Genomic DNA, 5,456 nt, shown 5'->3' with positions numbered 1-5,456 from the left:
GATAAAATTTAGAAGACTGATTGAAGTTTGCTCCCAACACACAGAATTCATTTTCAGATTCAGTCGTCTTGTGTCTTAGGAATGCAAACTGATGTTTGCAGGATTTCCTGCACAGATTGCCTTCAAAATCTATCTCTTGGATGGGGGCCAGGGAGAAAGTTCAGTAGAATAAGCACTTGCTTGGCAAACACAAGGGCCTGGGTTCAATCCCCGGTCCTCAAAAAAAAAAAAAAAGAAAGAAAGACAAAAAAACAAAATCTATCTCTTAGAGCAGCACCAGATCCAAGATGGCGGCCGGCAGGAGGCTGATGAAGGACAACCCTCCATATGATAAGGGGGCCTTTAGAATTGAAATCAACTTCCCAGCAGAGTATCCATTCAAACCACTGAAGATCACATTTAAAACAAAGATCTATCACCCAAACATTGAAGAAAAAGGGCAACTTTGCCTGCCGGTAATTAGTGCTAAGTACTGGAAGCCAGCCACCAAGACCAACCAAGTAATCCAGTCCCTCATAGCACTGGTGAATGACCCCCAGCCTGAGCACCCGCTCCGGGCTGACCTAGCTGAAGAATACTCTAAGGACCACAAAAAGTTTTGTAAGAATGCTGAAGAGTTTACAAAGAAATATGGGGAAAAGCAACCTGTGGACTAAAATCTGCCACAAATGATTCCAGCAAGTGTGAGCAGAGACCCCGCGCAGTACGTTCAGACATCCCTCAAAGCAGGACTCTGGAAATTGACACATGCCACCACCTGGCGATCACTTGTGGCAGTTACTAACTTTCTACAGTTTTCTTAATCAAAAGTGATCTAGTGGGCTGGTGAGATGGCTCAATGGTCTAAAGCACCTACTTAGAACAAGCTAAGCTAAGCAAAAGCACAAGGACCGTGGTTCAATCCCCAGCACCACATGCCAGCCAGCCCCGCCCCCTGGTGGGCTGAACTGGCCACACACAAAAATAATTAATTAATTAATTAATTAATTTTTAAAAAGTGATCTAGTAACCCATAAAGAAAGGATTAAAAATTTCAGATATTCTAAAAAAGAAATCTATCTCTTCACCTTGTACATTTTCCTGCAGCATAAACTTGAAGTATTAGTTGTTTTACTACAAAAGCAATTCATACATACACAAGTTCAGAACTTTTTGTAAAGTTTTTTTTTTTTTTTTTTTTTTTTGTGGAACCAGGGTGTAAAGTATTTCTTAAATGTGTTAACATTTACATTCCCTTTTGAGTATGTTGCACTGTATTTCCGGAGTGATTAGTGGGTGAAAAAATGGTTTGTCATGTTGGTAGTTTGTGGAACTCTTGCCTTCCTGAAGCACTCCTTTGTCTGTTCATGTTCGAATTCTTCAGAAAGTATAATCCCCACTCACTGGATGAGTACAGTATGAATATAGAATGTGCTTTAAGACATTTTTGAAGTCATAGTAATTAGCTAATCCTCTGAATTCTTTTCAGTTCAAAGGTGTTTGTCACTATGGATGCTATATTGTGGGAAGCAAGTCAATTTTTTTAAATTATGTGCTAAAATATCTTCATCTTCTATGTCAGCTGAATAATAATTCTAGACTACCCAGTGAATTCAAGAGATAAGGGATTTGGTTTTACTTGTATGTACAAGTATGCTAATACCAGGTAGGAGAAAAAAAAAAATATATATATATTTTTTTTTGTTGTTGTTGTTTGTTTGTTTGTTTTTTTCATGGAACCAGGGATTGAACTCAGGCCCTTGCACTAGCCAGGCAAGCACTTATTCTACTGAGCTATCTCCCAAGCCCCAGGAAAAAAAATTTTTTTTTATCTACAGTATTGCCATAAGCTATAAAGATATTAATACTGGTGATTTAATGTGGTTCAGAATTGATGTAAAATTGTATATTTGCTCTAATGATCACACATAATAGCTCAAAATTTATGTTACACTCTAGATAATCTCAAGCTATCCAGAGAATGTGATTTAGACCTTACTTCTCCATGTCATAGAGAAAGCGACCATATATAAATACTCCCTTTACTCATTGAAAGGACTTCTATATCTGTGTTAGTATTCATGTACATTAAAACTTACCCTGGGCTTGATGGTGTGTGTTTTATTCATTTTCATATGGCCAGTGATTATCTTTACCTTTATACCAAGTGTGTTCTTTTTTTCTGTAGTAATTAAAAATATAAAAAGTGAACATGAATTGCTAAAGTGAAAATGATAAATTCCATGAAGTGCCATGTACCTGCTGCTTTACAAGAGGCATTTATGTTCATATTAATATGAGGATTCCTCAAGGAGATCATTCATGGAGCATGTACAAATAGAGAGAGACTGATAGGGCTTTGAGTTCTCAGTAGTGTATGCCATATGTATATCACGATGGAAATGAGTAACTCATGGAACCTACTGATAATGAGAACACAAAGTGCCTCAAACGTTGGGGCGCTGATGGGGCCGGCGAGATGGCTCAGTGGAATAAGCACTTCCCTGGCAAGCACAAGGACCTAAGTTTGATCCCTTGTGCTGCCCAAAAAATAAAAAACAAAAAAAATAATAATTGGGGCACTGTTAGCGCTGTTCTACATTTAATGCTGTAACTGGTATTTACAATTTCAAATATCTAAGATTTCTCTATAAAAATGTTTCATGTCAAATAAATGATAACAAAGCAAGAATTATCCACTATGTAATCAGAACTGCATTGAATTAGTTATGAAATAAAACGTTAATAACAAAAATAGTTTTACTTTAAAGTGTTTAAAAGGTTAAAGGTTATTCCATTTTCTGAGTACATGTTTCCTATATAGGAAGTTTATATTCATTTTTGTAGTAGGTAAATGTACAAAATAGTTTTTTTAAATCTCTTTTCTATTCAATTCACTCAACCATATTTAAATGCCTTTCCCATTTTCTTTTTTGTGTATAGTTCATATTAAGATTTTTCAAACTTTTTTTGAAAATAATACAAAATAGTAATAAAAAAGAAGCAACAGAAATGATATAAAATTTCACTACAGAAAGTAACAGGAATGCAAATGTTTGCTGTACTGTCTGATGTTATCTTCAAATTATTTGTTTAGGTTACCCAATAAAAAGCTATAAGATTGGTTAAAAAGGGGGCCGGGGAGATGGCTCAGTGGAATAAGTGCTTCCCTGCCAAGCGCAAGGGCCTGAGTTCAATTCCCGGTTCCAGAAAAAAAAAAAAAAAAGATTGGTTTAAAAAAATCACAACAGAAAAGTTATAAGAAATCAAATGAAAAAAGTAATAAAAATAAATTTATCATTAACTGCCCATTTCAAAAGACCATTAGAAATTGTTACTATAATTATCCAAATTACCCTGCTTATATACACATAAATACATATATTCCCTTTCTTTTCTGATTTTGCTCAGCCCAATTTTTTCTTCCCATTGAAAAAATTCTTTCCTATTACAATATTTATTGTAACTTTCAGAATTATTTTACTCTTTCAGGTTCTTACACTAGTGAGACAATACAATGATCCTAACTGATTTTTGACAAATAGTATTGTGAGTTTAGAGCCTGTACATTATAAGTCATAAATCTTATTACCTGCACCTTTATCTTCCTCTCAGCTTCTTGGCCTATTTCACATTGTGAGACATTTATGCCATTTATTTCATTCTCTATATCTTAATTTTTCTACTTTTCCTTAGCCTGCCTTACTCAAATGAGGGATAGCATACAGTGTTTAAGATTGGCATCGTATTAAATGCCATCAACATTATATTTCTCAGGTGTTTCTATCTTGTTTCAAATTGATCAATCTGTAAAGAGAAGCAGGTTTGCATTCTTTACCAGCATTGCCTTTTCTGGACACTTGCAATTTCTAATGCAGATACAGGTTGATTCGTGGATTTAGCTGTTATGAATTACGCTGCTGTAAATCCTGCTTGCCTATATGACTGTGTTATGGTGTAGGAAGCTTTTTGTGAAATATACTAAGAAAAGGAAAACTGGACAAATGGAATTTCAACCTTGAATTCTTTGGGAACTAGCCATGCTCCATTCAACAGTGGCTGTTGAAGTCTTCTTTCCACGCAGCTTAGCAGTGTGCCTTTTTCATCACTGACACACTATCCGTTATTTGTTTAAAGGAAAATCCAAAAAAGCAGTTTAAGAAACATTCTGAACCTTACAGAATTTCACTAAACAAAATGATCAGAATTAAAGGATGGCTGTAAAAATTGCCTATTTGTCTTCATATTTATTTTCACACTGCCAGGTTGTTATTTTTCACATCTAACAGACTGTTCTAGTGCAAGAAAGCTTCGGACTGTTTCATCTGCACTTCTCTCATGCCAGAGAAGTTGTGAAATTTTTCATTATAGTTGCATATTTGTGATTGTTGTGATATGCATCGTTCATCTCACTTTCTAATTTCATGTTTGGGCCTCTTATTTTATGTGACCAAATTTTTGAGACCTTTTATACTCTACATAACAGTTCTTCCATGTAATGAAGAGCTGCCAGGTGTTTTTTTTTTGTTTGTTTGTTTGTTTTTTTTTCCGAATTCCTCATATTGTCTCCTTAATGGACTGAATAATGGATTGAAAAGATCATTGGGTTTTGTGTGTGTGTGTGTGTGTGTGTGTGTGTGTGCACGTATAATTGGTTGCGACTGGGTCTCACTAGGAAACTTGGACTCATAATGATCCTCCAGTTTCAGCTTGGGATGACAGGCATGCACCACCATGCTCTGTGGTTGGGGCCAGCATGGCATCTGGTGCCTTGTGTGGAACCCAGCTCCCTGTGCTCGCCTAAACTTGCATAAGGAGGCGCTTTAGCCCCAGAGCTATGTCCGTGGCCCTGTAATGGATTGATTCTTAGTTCTACAAATTTTATTGGTGTAATTCTGTGTATCCTCTACATCGGGTATCATGTCATATGAAAATAGAAATTAGAATTCATATCTTCCTATGTATATCATTTTAAATTATGTCCCTTACCTGCCTTCTTCAACTGGTGTGGTAAAGATTATGTTGTGTAGCATTGGGGATCATGTGCATCCTTTCTTTGCTCATCACTCTAGAGTGAATGCTTTCTGTTTCCCCACTTAAAATGGTTCTGACCATTGATAAATTATAAATTAATAACTATTAAGAAATTCTCAAAAGTGCTTCCCTGGCAAGCCCAAGGGCCTGAGTTCAATCCCCAGTTCCACCAAAAAGGAAAAAAAAAAATTCTCTTATGATCCTTCAGTACTTATGTTGCTCAGGATTTATTTATTTATTTATTTATTTATTTATTTTTGGCGGAACCAGGGATCGAACTCAGGCCCTTGCACTTGCCAGGGAAGTGCTTAGTCTACTGAGCCATCTCCCTGGTCCCTGAGGATGTTTTAAAATCAAAAAGTATTACAGGATTTACTCAAAAATTTGCTTTTCATCTAGTGATATTACCATGTAAGGTGTTTTTTTTTTTTTTTTTTTTTTTT

At 35.8% G+C, this 5,456-nt stretch overlaps 1 pseudogene; it reads left to right on the top strand.

Annotated features, from left to right (window-relative positions):
• The first annotated feature begins 287 nt into the window (after positions 1-287).
• On the top strand, positions 288-656 carry LOC101565773 (annotated as a pseudogene).
• Positions 657-5,456: the final 4,800 nt, after the last annotated feature.

This window comes from Octodon degus, unplaced genomic scaffold, assembly GCF_000260255.1.
Source record: "Octodon degus isolate 3935 unplaced genomic scaffold, OctDeg1.0 scaffold00534, whole genome shotgun sequence".
NCBI lineage: Eukaryota > Metazoa > Chordata > Mammalia > Rodentia > Octodontidae > Octodon > Octodon degus.
Note: the sequence above shows the minus strand (reverse complement) of the source record. Positions and strands in the feature narration are given on the sequence as shown.